Source organism: Tauraco erythrolophus, chromosome 9, assembly GCF_009769465.1.
Source record: "Tauraco erythrolophus isolate bTauEry1 chromosome 9, bTauEry1.pri, whole genome shotgun sequence".
In the NCBI taxonomy this organism is placed as follows: domain Eukaryota; kingdom Metazoa; phylum Chordata; class Aves; order Musophagiformes; family Musophagidae; genus Tauraco; species Tauraco erythrolophus.
In genome coordinates, this window is record NC_141473.1 from 40,606,708 (window position 1) to 40,625,530 (window position 18,823).

Below are 18,823 nucleotides of genomic sequence, written 5' to 3' on the forward strand. Positions count from 1 at the left end.
AGCACGTAAATCGAACACATGCAAGCCTGCCAAAATAAGCTGCCCATGACCACCCTCATGAACATGATTCCTCTAAAACAGCTCCTTGCCAAGGTTTACGGTATTTTTAGAAAGGCTCGGAGGGGAAATGGATGAACAGGATCCACCCACTCGATAAAAGTTTGACATTCAGCTGCCGGAGAAGTCCCCGTGCGTGTACAACCTTTGGCCGTCGGTGACACAGACTTGTATGGGAAAAGAGCGTTGATGGGATTACGGAGCGAGGCGTGGAGGGTGGAAAGGGGGAGTTGGCTTGTTTTGCAGTACTTAATTTTAGCCCCAGGATCTTGGGATTAACAGATAGCCCATAACCCACTGGAAACCCGGATATTTCATTTGTGCAGAACGTATAAAGATCAAACATCATAGTGATGGCCATGATCACATCTACGTATCCGCTTGTCTACGTTCCTTGTCCGTCACGCCTGTCTCTAATTCAATAATGGGATGGAATTGATTTACTGACTTATTCCCTTCAAACCACCTTCTTCAGTCTATTTAAAACCGCAATGACACTGGAGGAGAAAGAGCGGAAAAAAAAAAAAAAAATTGAAGTTAGAAGAGAAAAATAAAAAGAGGTGTCAAGAGATGTGAAAAGTTCCATCGCCAAGCCCCAAATCCAACACAATAAAGTGCAATTTTATCTTGAGGGTGCCATCAATGAATCGCTTAAGCTCTGCTTTATTATTTATACTGTCACCAGATCCTCTGGGTGACCTTGCTCCTGTGGCCACAGCAGCCTGATGCATCTGACTTTGGAAACCAATCAGAACTGAGCCTGCTTTGAACTTGGGACAACCTTGTGTGGCACAGCTGCTCATCGATCGCTTTCTACTCCCTACAAGGTGCATACTAAACCTGTCACTTGAAAAAAAACTTCCATGAAAGGAAAGACATATTTCTAAGTTCTCTTCTAAATCACAGCAGACACATCATTTTAGGGGTGGCAGAGCAACGAGACGGCTCTAATTTGCATGATACATGTACACCCCAGTCAACATACCCGTAATGATTTAGAATTGCGAGGAAGATGAAATCCCAGCATGGAAAACATCCTTTCAACGGTCAAATGATGGATTCAAAACTTCAGGTCAAGAAGCCCCGTGTTATCCTTGTCCAAGGCTTGGGAGCCTCCCTTCTTGGTGGAAGGAGGCAGGAAAGAAAATGTGGAAGGAAGCCATGTTGTGCTCTCAGGGAGGCAGAGGACCACCTGATCCGTCTTATACCCTGGGCAACTAGTGAGGATTTCTCAAAGCAGAGCAAGCAGGGACTGAGAGATGCCTAACAGGCGCGTGTCAGAAGGGTTAGGGTTTCCAAAAATGTAAGGGACAAAGAGTAAAAATGGGTTTTTCCCTATAACACCTCTTATCCTGAAAGACATCCAAGTCCTACAAAACCAACGTATAGTTCACATCATGCAATGTGAGCGGACAGAGCTAGGTAAGATGCGGCACGGCACTGGCAAGGCAATCAAGACCATAGTCTCAGTCCCTGCAAATTCCACCAATTCTCACAAAAATCTCTTGGTTTGACGGGAGATGGCTCTTCCGCTCCAGTCCCAGCTTCTTCATCGTTTTGTGTGTTGAGTCACAAAAGCCAAGAGCTCTGCCGATGGCTTTTAAAGTACAAAAAAAAAAGCGTTCATCTATTATTTTGCTTAAAAAAATGTACTTGCAGCATTATTGTGATTGGTTTTTGAAATCTCTTGCCTAATTCTCTTTGGCAGACCGCTTACGTGTAGCTACCACATCCAAGTGCAATGAAGCATTACAAAACGAATTGGACGCGGTTTTCTACATACTGCACAAGAGGCATCCAAAAAACCAAAAGAAATTCCAAAAATATCTAGTGTAAAATCAAGTACGTGAGCCCTTTACATGCTTCGAAATACCAGTCACATCTGAATTCTGCTTTATTCCCAGCTATAAAGGTCAAAGTCCACTTTCAAATCAAAATCCTGTAAAATTCTGGGAGTTATGTGCTTCTCCCCCGCAAAGCTTAAGAAATAAATCTCTTCAGTCACTTAAATAAAAATATTGAAAGACAAATCTTGCCAAGTCATGTCCTAAATCAGAAATCAGGGCGCAATCCTCATCCTGAAATTCAGAATATGAACTCAACTTCTGCCCTTTGACTTCTTCAATTTGAGCGTGCTGCTCCCTGCACAGAAACTCTTTGGGTTTTGCAGCGTGCGCTCCTCGCTCGACAAAACTCTACCGAAAACCGTGTGGGTTGTCTTAATTTCATCACCTCCAAAAGAAAAGGGACCCTTTCAAGGCATTGGGAAGGCAGTGCAAAGAGGTGCAGAAGAAGTTTAGAACTGAATATTGCTGTGTCTGCAGGAAAACGTTCAGTTCTGGACCAGGCTGAAGAAATCCGCTACGTTCAGATAGCGCGGAGGACGCTTGGGATATTCCCTGGGAATACAACAGAGATGGGACAAATGGTAGAGATAGTTTGACCACACGTGTGCAAGATGACGTGGAAATAACTCATGGCTCTGCAGCAAAACTACATGGGTGCCAGGGCAGGGCATATTTCTTCTGGGCACCACCTCACAGATGCCACAGCTTCTTCCCATCCCGTACTTAGTGGTCTACTGAGAAAGGTGGTTCTATTCTAAACACGCAGTCGCATCCTGCTGCTCTGAGCCTTTTCAAAGAAGAACATGAATTTTTGATCTCTGGAGGAGCTGGTGATTTAAGTTCCTGAATTAATAGATAAGAGGTGTATTGGGAAAACGTCTCGGGTGAGCTCGGAGGCAGAAACGCTCATCAGCAGCGTTCGGTGACATTCTGGAGCTAGGCAGATGCAAGGCTCAGGCTTTCTATGCTGAGATTTCCGGGGTTTCCTGACTCTAGTTGAATTAGACATAGTTAAAAAAGAGCCTTTCTCTGACTATTTTGGTAACTGTACTTCTTGCCTCAGCTATCGCGGGTCAAAACACCTGGAAAATCAGAGGTGGAAGCGGACGAAAAGAAAAGATACTGAGAACGTTGTCAACAAAAAGTCTGTTCTTTAATAAAGAGCTTTCAAAATGAAGGCTGAGATTTTCCCAAGAGCTTGGGGGAGGCCAGGTATGCACTCTTAATGGGACTTTTAGCTTATTGAAACCAGGCTTTGTCACCTACTCTACCGAACCAACCCTGCCAGAGCTTACAGCCCACCCCTGTAGCTAAGTGGAGAGGTATCTTCTCCACAGGGCATGTCAGAAGACGTTACGGAGGAGGAAACGCTCAGATCTAGGTCAAACACAAGCATCCCATGGAATCTTCCATGCTCTTCTCCAAGATTTCTTGCAAACCTGAATGACAGAGGAACTTATTGAAATCTCACTCAAATGACTGGCTTTCTGTAACGAACTTGCCCTAATGAGTATCGGTGCCCTCCTATGGAAGAGTTGAGGCTTGGGATCACCATTTCTATATCTCATTCCAAATAAAATACATACTCTTAAGGAGTTGCTAATTAAAACACCTTGATTCAGCCTCCTCTTTGGCATGGACAGGCAGCACATGCAAGAAACCAGAGTAATTGGGGGAGGGACCAGGAGTAAATACCAAAACTACAAATAGAATCACCTCACCTAGGCAGCTAAAAAGGATAGATGAGAAAACACGAGGAGCAAAGGTTTGCAATTACCCAACTGCTCAGCTTTACTAAACCAGCTCCCGATTCCTATCACACGAGCTAAATGTGTTGGGAAACATTAGACATCTGTTACCAAACTGTCATCTTGATAGAAAACTTGGCTTCTTTCCACCCGCGCGCTGCCAACTAGACGTAAATTGCAACCAAATGGGAATGAACTGCCAACTTCCCGATAAAAGCCAACTTAACCATTTTGGGTGGGTAAAAGCAGAATTTCGGAGTCTTCCTCAGTGACAGAGACACCTGTTTGTTTAACAGGTATTTTGTCAGCCCTATATTTATTTTTGTCGGATGGCCTGGTCACTACAGCACCCATTGTAGAGGCAACGCACTTCTGCAGACAGATACATGGAATCTCTGCAAAGACAAGGATAACTTGAGTTGCAGTAGTTGGATCATAGAACCATCGAATGGTTTGGGTTGGAAGGGACCTTCAAGATCATCTAGTTCCAAACCCCCTGCTGTGGGCAGGGACACCTTGCCCTAGGGACACCTTCTGCTAGGATGGTGATGATCAGACCTGGTGTGCAAGAAGACACATGTGAAATGAGCCTAAGAGCCACAGGTGGGGTGAGGAAAAAATTCTATCGCAAAAGCAAACGGCATTTCCATGTCCACTAAAGAAGAGAGTCCACCTCATCTGAGGCCTCAAATCTTTGATTTTGTGATGATTTTTTCTATACACCCGAACATACATATTTTAGCCCCGGCAAAATAACCCACTTAGGTCTACTCTACTCACGGCACCCAGCTGCTGTCCTCCTGCCTGGTACCCTGAAGTCACGGGTACCAGGCACTCGCTACTGAGTTAAGCGAGATGCAATTCCAAATGTGAATGAGAAGCAGCAAAGGACACGGATCAAATCCACACAACGAGCAGGCTTTGTTATCTGAAAGTGGTGTAAGGAAGAGCAGGTGCAGCAAATGGTGGTAGGGCTCCCATGCCTCCCCTTCCTTGCTGGTCAACCTTCTTTCCCACCTGTTCAAAGGACTCCGAAAAGTTCAAGTTCATGTATTTCTGAGTGATTTTGGACAAGGGGAAATCTATGAATAGTCATATGGGTGAAAGTGAAAGCAAAAGCACCTTGTGGCATGTCCGCATGAGATCCTTACCTTCAACTAGGCCCTGTTTGAGCAGGACTCAGAAGATCTAGCCACATTCAGTCAACAGCTAGAAGCATGGCCCAGCAACAGCATATTTTACACAACCAGCAAGATCCAGAGCCTGGGAATGCCTGAAAGCAAATTCTCAAGAGGCGTTGAGAGCAAATCTGTATTTCTTTATGGTGTGTTGCCACTCATCTTCTCAGAGGTCCCACCCCACGTGCAAAACCCTTCTTATCTAGGATTCCCTCCAGATACCAACCCACATGGGTCAGCAAACTTTTTTTGGGGAGATGTCCCTTGACAAACCACTACAGCAACAAATCCACCCCAAGGGTATGAACCCAAAACCCTGTTGGGGAAGACCATAACATGCTCATCAGACTTCTCTAAGAGTCTGATCCTGCAAGGTGAAGAGCACTGTCCGGTCTCCACGGAATTGTATGGGCTGAAAGGGAGATGCTTGCCCCAAAATTAGTCAGGCAGAGCAGGCAGTGACAGCAGAGAAGAAATATTTCCTAAATATTGTCCCTCTGTATGGGAAATGCCTAGCTTTTGTGTTTCCTCTTCTGGGTACCAGATATCTGTCTCTCTCACGACACACAGTCTCATGACTGGGATCAGTAAGAACAAAAATATCAAGAAAAACACCAGCTCTTTACCTATTTTACTGCCCATTGCACAATGTTACAGTAAAGCTGAATTCATTTCAAGCTCCATCATGTTCTCGCAGTTTATCAGCTCGTTCACAAATACAGGATCACCAAATTGTACCAGGATATCTCCATGGACAGTGAATGCTGGAAGGTGCTGATCAAAGACACTCGAGCTGTTGGATGAAAGTACCGGCAGAAGATGACTGTGATTTCTCCCATCAGCAGTAAGGTCGCTGCTGCCCGCCCGGTCCCGAGTTATACTAACCAGGGAGCACTGGCATCCCATCACCCTAAATCCAAACAGGGTTTTCTGCCCTTTCACAAAGAAAACGGGCTGATGGTACGTTAGTATGCCCAGAAAGAATTCCTGCCTGGTATTTGCTATCCTAATGCTAACCCATTCCTGGGAGGGATGGGTGCTATGGTGTTATCCAGAGATTTCTTAGAGAGGATGTATTTGCGGATGAGGATTTGCTGCCCTGCACCAAGGAAGATCAAGGAGGAGAACATCAAACTCATCTACTCTTCTGTTTTTCCCAATTGCAAATGACACTGAAGAAGCAAAAGGTGTCTATCGATCTATCTACATGTATCTGTAGATAAGAGGGAGAAGGCATGATAACTAATAACCCAGATTTTCCTTAGTTCAGGTCACCTTCTTCCAGACCATCCTTCTGAGGTCAGCAGTGCAGTGGCTTTAACTCCTGATGTAGCTGCTACCACCTCCTTCTACATCTTACACCTTCGACTAAAAACCCAAATCGAGAGGGATTTCATTTGGATTTTTTTAAAAGTCACATGCTCGTGGAGACGACACGACAGAAAACTACAGCTGCCCAGCCCATTGCACCGTCATGTCGTTGGGGCTGGGAATTTCTCCTGGACCCACCAGTGCTTGACCTCACAGCGTACTTGCCTTTAATGACTTCTAGGTCAGGAGAAACAGCGTTACCTCCTGGTTTAGATTTTCTTACAAGAAAGTGAACATTTGAGTGGCAGCTAAACCAGACATTAGAGCTATGGCACCTCTAACTTCCTCTGGAAGAGGAAGGAGACCTGAAATCAAAACCATAAAGTTCAAAAAACCCAGAAAAATCATTTTTTTTCCCCCTCCTCTTTTAAAAGCACGTTACGATATTACGCTGTTATAACACGCCGTGCACGTCGTAAGTTGTTTCAGCAGTTGAGCAAACAGGAGATTTGTTTGAATTATGGGGCTCTGAAGACCCACTATTGCACAGGGACCAATTTCGCCGAGAAATATAACTGAATGCACTCAAATACAGTCAGTTACAACAGCTCAGAAAGACCTTCTCATCATCCAGGCTCTTAAAAAAGTCTGAACTTTGAAGCTAATGCTGTTGAACTCCTAAATGTGCCAAGAGATTGGTGATGCTTTATTAAAACAACTTCTGCCTATTAGGTTCTGTACCTTGGGTCAAGCAAGAGGGACTTTATCTGAACACAGGATGTGCAGGGAGCACTTTATCAGGAGAAAAAAACACCTTAAAATCCAAATTTCATCTTTTTTTTTCCCAGACGTTTGCTGTGGGATCCTCTCCTCTTGCAACACAGGGAAATGCATCACACCCCTTAAAACACACGACTGCTCCCATGTATCAAAGCTCACAAACTGCTCAGAATTCCACCCCCCATCTCCAATCCACGCAGATTTTAAGGGTTTTGTGTAAATGTGGGTGTAATTTGACTGCCTCTACCCCGTTACTACACACCTGCACGCTCGTGTGCCAGCAACAAGCCCAAATTTTGGTGGAAGAACCAAACAAACTGGGATATAAAACGCCAGCTGACCGTGGGGGTGATAATAACAGGTATGAAGCAAAGTGCCTTCAATAGAGCACGAGGTTATCGGGATGGGTTTGAGGGAACAGGGTCCCTGGTTTTCCCTGAAAGTCGAAGCGAGATCTGCACCAAAATGTTGATTTGATTTTCTAGAGGCACGTGTTTCTCTTTCAGCTTCTAATGAAATAGCCTGATGCGTGGGCAGCAGGGCGAGGGAGGGGATTCTGCCCCTCTGCTCTGCTCTCAAGAGACCCCCCCTGCAGTGCTGCGTTCAGCTCTGGGGCCCCCAGCACAAGAAGGACATGGAGCTGTTGGAGCGGGGCCAGAGGAGGCCACGAAGATGATCCGAGGACTGAAGCACCTCTGCTATGGAGACAGGCTGAGAGAGTTGGGGCTGTTCAGCCTGGACAAGAGAAGGCTCTGGGGAGATCTTCTAGCAGCCTTCCAGTACTTCACGGGGCTACAAGAAACCTGGAGAGGGATTTTTGACAAGGGCATGGAGTGACAGGACACAGGGCAATGGCTTTAAACCAAAAGAAGGGAGATTTCCATTAGATCTAAGGAAGAAATTTTTTTACAATGAGGGTGGTGAGGCACTGGCACAGGTTGCCCAGAGAAGTTGTGGCTGCCCCATCCCTGGAGGTGTTCAAGGCCAGGTTGGATGAGGCTTTGGGAAACCTGGTGTAGTGGAGGGTGTCCCTGCCCATGGCAGGGGGGTTGGAACTAGATGATCTTTGAGGTCCCTTCCAACCCAAACCATTCCATCAGGATTCTCTCTCTCAGGGTCCTACTTTGGGAAGTCTTGGTTTCAGCTTCAGCTAAAGTAACGTTTGCAGTTTTATAATACGCCTAATGCCGAGAACGTCCCGAAATAATTCAAACAAGATACTCTACAGGACAAACTGACTTAGAAAACCAACTTTAATCAATTTTAATTAAAAGGGGTGGACGGAGGATGTGGACTATTCCTTCCTCTGGCAGTGTTTCCTGTTCTGTACAGTCTTAAAAGATATTGCTTAAGGAAGGTTTTTTTTTCTTCTTCTTCCTCTTTTTTTTCCTGTTTTTAATCTTTTTTTTTTGAACTCTGGATGTTGTTAGCTGGAGATCAAAGAAATCATCTCATTGCCAATGCATCCCACCTCTATCTTGGCTCAGGAGTGAGGGATTAAATCCCTAATAGTTGCTTATAGCACTACTGGGTATGGTAGGCTGGGGGAACCTGGGGGGGAAACTCATTGGTGACAGTGGAAAAATACAACATGAATAAGTTTCTGACTCCAAGACAAGCAGCAAAACAACCTGAGATTCCACACAAAACAAAATTCTAAGGAAAACCAAATGGTTTTTCACGAGACCTCGAATGCTGCACTCAGACCACGACATCTTCATTTCATTTCAATGAAAGTACCATCAAATATAAAACAAAAGATCATTTGAAAATGTTATTTATCAACAGCTTTCCCCCCCAAATAAATTCCTGTTCCAATCACTTATTTCTGTAAAGCATTTCTTTGACAACTCAACATTTTCATTAGAAAAATCCCTCCCAGTTTTCCTTGGGCAATAGGTATGGTCACAGTCACTGGGTGGAAGATCTACTGGTTTACTACTCCCCCATATCACCATGTTTTGATGCCAGCAGGTATGTGGTACTGCTTTTTTTTGAATATTACGGTGAGTTTTGTAAGGATATTCAGTTGAAATATTACATGCACTAGATAAAAGGCAGTTATTATATGCTTTAGCTCACTGTAGTCCCCTGAGTTTCATGTCCTGGTCACCCCATCCCTACTTTCAAGAAAGCTGTTGGGTTTTTTTGGGGAGCTTTGTGGTGTTTCATTTTTTTTTTCTTTTTTTTTTCCTATAGCTGGGCTCACTACAACAGAAGTGTGAGGTATGGATCAAATTGCAAAGAAACATTTATCGTGCTCTAAGACAAAAGCGTCGCAAAAAGCAAGCTCTTCCACCCGGCTGATGGGAACAAACAGATAGAGCAACGCACTTCACTTGGCTTTTTGATCCTTCCTATGCCAGCACCCCGCAGTATTATGCCTTAATGGCCTTCTTGGCTCGTTTCTCTCCTCCCATGCTAACACAAGCAACCTTTCCAAAGAAAAGATGAGATCAATGGTGTTGGGTTGCAGCGCAACATCTAACAACCCACCGCAGGGTGACACGGCCGGAGTCATAGATTCATTCATAGATTTCTAGGTTGGAAAAGACCTTAGAGATCATCGAGTCCAACCATCCCTAATCCCCATTAAACCATATCCTCAAGTAGATCATCCACCCTATTCTTAAACACATCCAGGGATGGGGACTCAACCACCTCCCTGGGCAGCCTAAACGCGGTTCATTGAAGAACTGCCAGGGACTTCTAGAGTATTAATTCTTATTTCACCTTCCTAAATCATGGATCACTACCGAGAGAAAATTCAAGTTGAAATCCTCAGATTCACCAGCAAAATCAGCTATAATCGTGTGTATATATATGTATAGGTATACATACATACGAGTATATGGGTATACTTGACGACTCTGAACTCTGTTGTACCACTCAAACCCTAATTTTTAAAGTAATACAAAGTCAGGGAAAAATAAACCTCCCACAGTGACGTTAACTGCCCTCGAATAATTGAGAAGGAAAAAAAAATATTATGGTAAAGAAGGAGACAATTCACTAACCTCCCTCTATTCTCCTCGTTAGTTCTGAATTTAACAGTTCGGATCTGCGGACAAGAAAATATGGTTGGAAGATGAGGCATCAAGGGCTTTTCATTTCACCTTTCTGATTGACTTCAGAGGAAATACCTACAGATCTCTTCTTTCTTCCTTTGGAAAACACCAAGGAAAACTGGTGCTTATGAGAAGTATCCAGGAAAAAAAGCATTTCCCATTAAAACTCCAACTGACCTCTGTAATGCCAACAAATCCCAGCTACCAAACTTGGTTCAAAGATGCCACTACGTACCTGAGAAGAAGACCAAAGTTATTTAAAGGCAACTTGTCAGGAGTCATCAGGGAAGAGCCATGGCCAACGTTACAACCTTGGGAACTGAGATGTGATCTCAAGGAAAATTCAGTCTAATTACAGCTTGAAATTGCTCAAATCACAGTTAGTTCTGCTCGTTGCTCTTCTACTTTACAAAAAACCTCATGATCTAATTGCAAACTGTTAATTAGATCCCATGAACCCCAAATCTGCTCATCTGAGCATGTAAACACTAAACGGCCCTTTTGCCACCAGCCTTAACGTAGGACTGTGTTGATTGTGTAAGTGAATGCTCACCATGGCAACAGCAATGCTCAGATTAAGAAGATTTGGGTGCAGTTTTCTTTCTCTTACATTTTATTAAAGAATGTGGAGAACAGATCAATATATGGCTGATGTTGGACATACTTATTTGGCCAACTGACTGCGTTTGCTACTTATTACACGTTTGTTCAAGTCCTGTGGGTTTCAGACAACAGCGTGCAGCTGTGTTTTGCCTTCAAACGGCCTTAATCCTCGAGGAAAAAATCACTTGCTAGATGGTCTCCAGCTTGATGGCTGATAAGAAGTAGAGGTCTACCTCGAGTGAACTCGCCCTTCTCCAAGGGCTGCCCAGAGATATTTCTGCGACGTTTCCTGCAGCCTCTTCCAAATTCTCAAGTAGGCTCATAAGTGATAGGATCTGGAGATGTTGCTGGAGCAGATGGGTGAATGATATTCTCTTAATCCAGTGGTTGCCCCCAAAATGTCCACAGATCACCAACAAGAGCTACTAATTATCATAGAATCATAGAATGGTTAGGGCTGGAAGGGACCTTCAAAGGTCATCTAGTCCAACCCCCCTGCAAGGAACAGGGATATCAACTAGATCAGGTTGCTCAGGGCCTCGTCCAACTTGGCCTTGAACGTCTCCAGGGATGGAGCATCCACCACCTCTCTGGGCAACCTGTTCCAGTGTTCTACAACTCTCATGGTAAAAAATTTTTTCCTAATATCCAACCTGAATCTACCTCCCTCTATTTTAAAACCATTACCCCTTGTCCTATCACAACTGGCCCTCCTGAACAGCCTCTCCCCATCCTTCTTGTAGGCCCCCTGGAGGTACTGGAAGACCGCTATAAGGTCACCCCGGAGCCTCCTCTTCTCCACTGCCCTGGGGTCACTGGACTAAACCTCCCAAAGCGTTACTGCAGAACTCTCAAGCTTTTATTCCTTTGGCCAATGTCAGAGCACTCCAGCCATGCTGGCACTGCTGGTGGGAGCTGTTGCATCCGGCACGTTTCATTCTAATTTTCACTTTGAAAACAGAGGTGACATACTATGGGGCAGGCAGGGAGGAGGGGAATATTACATAAGATCCTACCGAAAAAGCAGGAGCAGGCAGGAAGCAGATTTTTCCTTACAAAGCAAGTACGTGTGCGCACAAAGCGAGGTTTTTTTGCTCCCCTGGTTTATTCTGGCAGACAGATGAAATTGTGGGAAGAGATCAGTGAAACTGGGTTCCGCATCACCAACCCCATCCTGATATCACCCTGTGGTCAAACCCACTTTTAATTTGATTTATCTGCTAAGATTTTGCTTTCTTGTGTCAGTCGAAAGCAAAATTAATGTGTTGGGTCATGCAGGTCATTTTGGGTGCACATGGGAGAGACTCTGCAGAGGTAGAAAGTTCCCCCTGGAGCTTAACAACTCTACACAAATAAGGAAGGTCAGTGTCTGGCAAGAGTCAAGAAAAAGCATCAAGACAAAGGGTCAATTTAAAGAAAATCTGCAGAAACAGAAAAACCAAAGCAACTGTGCATGCACCATCCCACAAACGCTTAAGAAAGGTCTAAGAAAGAAGAATGGGAGAACTAGAAGGTCTAGCTCTCAACAAGGCTATGGCATGACAAACATATAGGAGGCACGAAATGGCCATCGCTGGGACAACAGAGTGATTTCTTGTGTTAAATCAGGTTAACAAATCAAATTAAGTCACACAGATCATCTGTAGAAGGAAATTCCAGTCTCAACAGGGAAGGAGAGTATCAGGATGAAGATTACTGACCACTCAGAGGAGCAAGAGTGTCTGTGATCTGCTGAAGTAGCTCTGATGAGACCTCAGCAAAGACAAGACACCCAGCATGAGGGCGCAACGAACTCTAGAGATATGATGTTAATTTTAGGAACAATTAATGACTATTTAAGGTCCACTCTAACCCAAACCATTCTATGATTCTAAGATTTTAGGAGATGGCTAATCAGGTGACCCAGGAACCAAGAAAACTTGTGACTTGATGCCAAATGACACGCCAAACCCATTGCAAAGTAGTACCACTGAAGAACCTCCCTGTAGCAGAAACCATGATGCATTGGAGATCTGCAAAGAGGTTTAAAATAAAAGTGCCACTCTTGCACTTAAAAATTCAAAAACGGAATTCCAAGAGTAGTTTCAAGGAGCTGATTAGGAGAATTAAATCTCAGCAGCAGTACGTAGGTATCTGGAAGAACAGAGCAAACATAGCATCTCTCGAATGCGGACCGAGGATGGGTCAAAAGGAAGTCAGTGCGGATGAACAGCGGGATGAGACAGTACATTAAAAGCAAGAAGGCATCCTTCAAATATGAAGCGGTTTCAAACAAATCCATAAAAAGAGAAGAAAAAAAAAAGAATCAAACCCTCTCCGGTTGAAAGGAAAACCACCATAAGGCAGGACAAAAAAAAAAAAAAAAAGCAAGTAACAACTTCAAAAGGCTGAAAAACAAATAAATCCTTCTCAATCACAGTAGCAGCAAGGAGTCTGACCGTAGGCCGTAGGGTCTCTGGAGGCTCACGCTCTAGAAAGAGCATGCTGAGAAGAACAAAGTCATGGGAGAAAAGCTCAGTGCACTTTTCACTCCTGGGTTCAACATGGAAGATCTCAGGGAGATCCTCCCACCAAAGTCTTCTTTCCCAGAGGAATCACCAGAGTAACCGCCTCCAACTGAAGTGTCAGTGGGGGACCCAAGTCGACCAAAGGAATGTCAACCCATCTCCAGGCCCAGCTGGTGTTCACCCAGCACTTCTGCATGAACTCAAGGTGAACCACTAACTGTGGTTTGTAACCAGCTCTGCTCGCTGAGGGCTGGAAGTGGCTTTTTGACGTGATCCAGAGCACTGTACTTGACTAAGTCCAACATCTGTCCTAACAGAATGAGTTGATGCATGGATAAACGTGACTTCTTTGGGGAAGAGCCAACATGCTTCACAAGTCTACTGGAGTTCTTTGAAGGAGTCAACAGGCATATGGGCAGGAGGGATCTGGTCGGTATAGTTGGCTTGGCTTTCCAAAAGGCATTTGACAAGGTTAGCAAGGCTGTTAGAGAAATTAAGCTGCCGTGAGATAAGAGGAAAGGTCTTTGCATTGATTAAAAAAAAGGTTAAAAACAGGAAACAGCAAATAGCAATAAACGGCTGGGTTTCCTAATGGATGGAGACCAAGAGTGCTCCAATCTTTCCTGTTCAACAGCTATATGGATGATCTGTAAAAGTAAGTAAAATAAGTAAAATGACAACATTGGTCAAGGATATTAAATGGCCAAACAGAGCAAACAAAAGCCCAAGGTGAAAAATTGCACGAGGACTTAAAGATGCCGAGGGACAAGATAACACATTCACTTGAAACCCTGCAGAAATGCAGTGATGAACATCAGGGAGAAAAAAAAATCCTGATTTTACATGTGCAGTAATTTTGTCCACCTTTACCTCCCCCTCCCACTTCAAAACCTACAGCGCAGAACTGGGAAAGGTAGCGAGAAGCGTGCTGGTAAGGAGCACAGCTCTGGACTGGTTTCTGCCGCAGGAATCACCGCGTTAGGGGCTTCTTCCTGGGAAAACAACTCAGGTAGGAGATGACAAGGGCCTAAAACTTGGGTGTGCCATGGAAAGCAGCTAAGTAGATTTAGGGAAAAAAAACCCCACGCCAGGGGCTACTAAATATATGGATGGCACCTATGTGCAGGAAGTCCTAAATCACTGGAGGAACACAAATCAATAAGCATCTCTTTGCTCTTCTTCTCCTTCCTAGATACCTGCTGTCAAGGACCCTACTTGGAATGGAGAATAGAATTAAAAAACCCCAAGAGTTGTGTTTCACAGTGCCTCGTGCCTGATCTGGAAGCCTGGTTGTGTTCCACGTGGTGAGAGATGAGCTGTTCCATCTCAGGACTTACGACAAAAGGAAGTTCTGCGCAGACATTTCTTTAGCAGATGGTGGCTAACGTGAGGCAAAAAGCCTCGTTCTCACTTATCCACTCATGCTAAACCTAAATTTGCCACATGAGAAAACTACCAAGTGCTTTGTCAACATTTGAATATTATCATGTGCTAATTAGAGGGGAAAAAAAATGAAAGGAACCAACCAAACCACCCTAACCCTCAAGTTTTTCTACTGTGGCTAACTCCTTGGCTTGAAAAGTGATGCAAGTTGTCACGTTTTGGGACAACTCAAAACTTCTCACATCACAGCAGTTCAACAACTCATCTGCATCTCTGCTAACGGAGGAAAATACGTCCTAACGTACCTCCTGTGTACTCAGCTCATTTTGGAGAAGGGCTCATGGCACCCCAGGAGCTGAACATGACTTGCATGGCTGAGCGCTCTCCAAAACACACCTTCAAGCCACGTTCCCATTCTACAACACTGAGATGTCACTGGCCACACATCATCTACTTGGTTCAGTGCCCTAGATTTGAAGAATTTAATTGAGTAAAGGTTACAATGGGTGTGCCAGCACGTACAGGCAGGTGAACTTTGATAGGACAAGGGGTAATGGTTTTAAAATAGAGGGAGGTAGATTCAGGTTGGATATTAGGAAAAAATTTTTTACCATGAGAGTTGTAGAACACTGGAACAGGTTGGCCAGAGAGGTGGTGGATGCTCCATCCCTGGAGACGTTCAAGGCCAGGTTGGACGAGGCCCTGAGCAACCTGATCTAGTTGGAGATATCCCTGTTCCTTGCAGGGGGGTTGGACTAGATGACCTTTGAAGGTCCCTTCCAGCCCTAACCATTCTATGATTCTATGATTCTATGAACCTAGAGAGGACCAAGGAGCTGAGAGGACTGAGAAGCACCAATGGTAATTCAGGAGACATCGGGTCAAAAAGCAGTGTTTCCTGGAAGTTTCTTAGCATCCCTTTGTGGGCTCCTGTTTGTTTTCCAGCCAACTTCTGAAAGGCACTTTCCGGTACTTCCACTGGAGGGCAGAAATATCCCACATTTCCACAGGCGACCCTTCAGCTCCTTGCCACTCACCCATACGCTCACAACAGCTGTAGCAAGGCCTGGCCATCAGGAGACATTCTTGTAAACTTACAGACTGTAATTTGGTTTCTATCCTGCTTTTATGAGTAGCTCCATTTTTTCAAAACATCACCAAAATTGTCACAAAAGCAACGTGGGCAGCAGGTCAAGGGAGGTGACTCTGCCCCTCTGCTCTGCTCTCATGAGACCCCACCTGCAGTGCTGCGTTCAGCTCTGGAGTCCCCAGCACAAGAAGGACATGGAGCTGCTGGAGCGGGTCCAGAGGAGGTCACAAAGACAATCCAAGGGCTGGAGCACCTCTGCTATGGAGACAGGCTGAGAGAGTTGGGGCTGGTCAGCCTGGAGAAGAGAAGGCTTCCAGTACCTAAAGGGGCTACAAGAAAGCTGGAGAGGGGCTTTTGACAAGGGTGTGTAGTGACAGGACACGGGTCAATGGCTTTACACTGAAAAAGGGCAGATTTAGATGAGATAGAAGGAAGAAATTCTTCCCTCTGAGGGTGCTGAGGCAGTGGAACAGGTTGCCCAGAGAAGTTGTGGCTGCCCCATCCCTGGCAGTGTTCAAGGCCACTTTGGATGAGGCTTTGAGCAACCTGATCTAGTGGAAGGTGTCTCTGCCCATGGCAGGGGGGTTGGAACTAGATGATCTTTGAGGTCCCTTCCAATCCAAACCATTCTATGATCAAACACGTACAATATTCCCAATTGACCCCCGTATCAATACCTCCCCTCCCAGTGCCCCTTTGCCTCTGCTCCCTCCATCACCTGCAGCACTCCAAGGTTCCCCTGTTTTTCCTCTCCTACCTTTCCTACAGGCAGCACAAATCTATTGGAAGTCTGTAGGTATGTGCTGACCAGCAGGTTAACATCCTCCCTGCTTCCCCAGGAGGCAATAAAAATATTGTTAAAGGCTCACAGAGCTGATCTGGGGAGCTACGGCTTGTATCTTCTGTGTCTTTATCCATGAAAACCATCATCAAGAGTAGAAAAAAATGGGTATGTTCTTCTCCATAAAGGGACTGTGCTGGTTTTGGCTGGGTTGAGTTAATTTTCTTCGCAGTAGCTAGTATGAGGCTCTGTTTTGGATTTGTGCTGAGAGTAACGTTGATAACACACCGATGTTTCAGTTGTTGCCAAGCAATGCTCACGTTAAGCCAAGGACTTTTTCAGCTTCTCATACTGCCTCTGACCTCCCAGTTGCTTCTCTACAAGATGCTGGGAGGGGGACACAGCTGACCTCAACGGACCAAAGGGATATTCTGTACCATATGATGTCATGCTCAGCGTATAAAGCGGAAGGGAAGAAGAAGGAAGGGGGAAACATTCGGAGTGATGACGTTTGACTTCCCAAGTCACTGTTATGCATGATGGATCCCCCTTCCTGGAGATGGCTGAACACCTGCCTGCCCATGGGAAGCAGTGAAGGAATTCCTTGCTTTCCTTTACTTGCATGTGTGGCTTTTGCTTTACCTGTTAAACTGCCGTTATCTCGGTTTTATCTTTACCTACAAGTTGTTTTTTTTTCCAATTCTCCTCCCCATCCCATTGAGGATGGTGGTGCTTAGTTTCAGTTGGGGTTAAATCACAACATGGACATATTGGAGCTACTGAAAGGGTCTTGCATGAGGTTGATCTGCTTGACAGAGTTTATTTGGTTTCCAAAAGGCATCTCAGAAGGTTCCCCTGCAAAAGCAATTAAAGACACAAAGCTGCCAAAAGACAAAAGGAAAGGTCTTCTCGTGGAGAAATAACTGCTTCAGAGAGTGGAGGTCCATCACCTGTGATCCTGTGGGGTGCTGTGCTGGGACCTGTGCTGTTTGATGGATTTAAAATTGTATGGATAAAGGTTCAACAGCGGAGCACCGAGGTTTTTCTGTTGATATTAAGCTATTCAGAGCAGCAGAAAAAACAGGGTGACCCACCAAGAGCTACACAAGGACCTTAGGAGATTCAGTGACTTGCCAATAAAACGTCAGATGAAATGAAACAGAGATGAACTGATATGCACAGAAAAAATAACCCAAACTTCTGAAGTCAAAAGATAAGCTCCAAGATGATCGTTCCCCCTCAAGAGTTTAGAACAGTCCCACGAATTCATCAGCTCAGTGCTCAGACATGGTCACAAAGACAGACTGAATGCAGAGGATTACCACGAAAGGAGCAGAAACCAGCCTGCCTTCCTACAAACCGACAGCACCCGGCACCTCCATGTCCTTCTGGTCCACCCTGGTGCAGACAGAGCACTGCTGGAAACACTCCGAGAAAGGCAACAGGGCTGCTCAAAGGGAAATGCCTCTACATGAACGTTGACTTGAGCAAGCCAGGACCCTTTGGCCTGAAAATCACCTACAACTTGGCATTTTCAAGATTTACTTAATAAAGGCAGACACTAGTTCATTAAAATGTGGGTTTTTTTTGGAACCATCTAAATGCTTACTATCTGGGGGAATGCTGAACACGGTCTTCTCCACATTTAAGTTTTACAGACTAATTCTATCACAACTGAAACCAAAAACGTCAACATTTTCTTGCTATTTCCTATAATGACCTTGTGTTGGCTTGTTAAACGGGAAAGAATTCTGCAGGTGAAGCTTCTTCCACTCTGTCTCCTTTTCTGCCAGTTACATCTGAGGACCGATGACGGGAGAGGGTAGGACAGTGCCACCTCCAGTTCTGCCTTGTTTATTCTGACTTCTGGTTCATTTGCTTCATCTCTCCAGATCTGCTTCTTTCTCTGTAAAATGAAGATATACTAGGAGACCTACTCAAGGACAGTTCACCTGTGGGATGTCAGGGATCAGGTCAAAGGTCCATTTTGCTCAGCATCTCCTCTGGAGAACAGCTGTGAAGAAGCACATGGAGAAGCAGAGCAAGCCTGTAGTGATATTTCTTTGAATACTCTTGCTGGTTCTCAAGGCTTGACAGGTTTGCAGGAGCTGTTGTAAAGATGCTAAGGAAGACGCAGAGTTTTGCACACCAAAACGATCCTGGTGGTCAGGCACCTCATGAGATGCTCCATAACAAGGGCTTTGGGACCAGGAAACATTGCTCAGCATCCTCTTTGGCCCACATAAGAGGAGGACTGTGCCACCGTTTCTACTATTGTAATAAATCCAATTTTTTTTCATTAAACTCTTAAGTATCTTTGCGGCACAGGGATGCCCGGAGCTGCTTTCTTCCAACAGAAGTTTGAGCAGACACAAAGGGATGATCCCCTCTCTACTACATGATACGGAGTAGATACAAAGTCCAGATCACAGCACGGATTTCTTGCACTGCAAACGCTTCTCCAATATCA

At 44.9% G+C, this 18,823-nt stretch overlaps 1 protein-coding gene across 2 annotated transcripts in view; it reads right to left on the reverse strand.

Annotated features, from left to right (window-relative positions):
• Positions 1-18,823, reverse strand: part of PRKG1 (protein kinase cGMP-dependent 1) — a 528,936-nt gene that overhangs the window by 29,348 nt on the left and 480,765 nt on the right. The window lies entirely within an intron of this gene.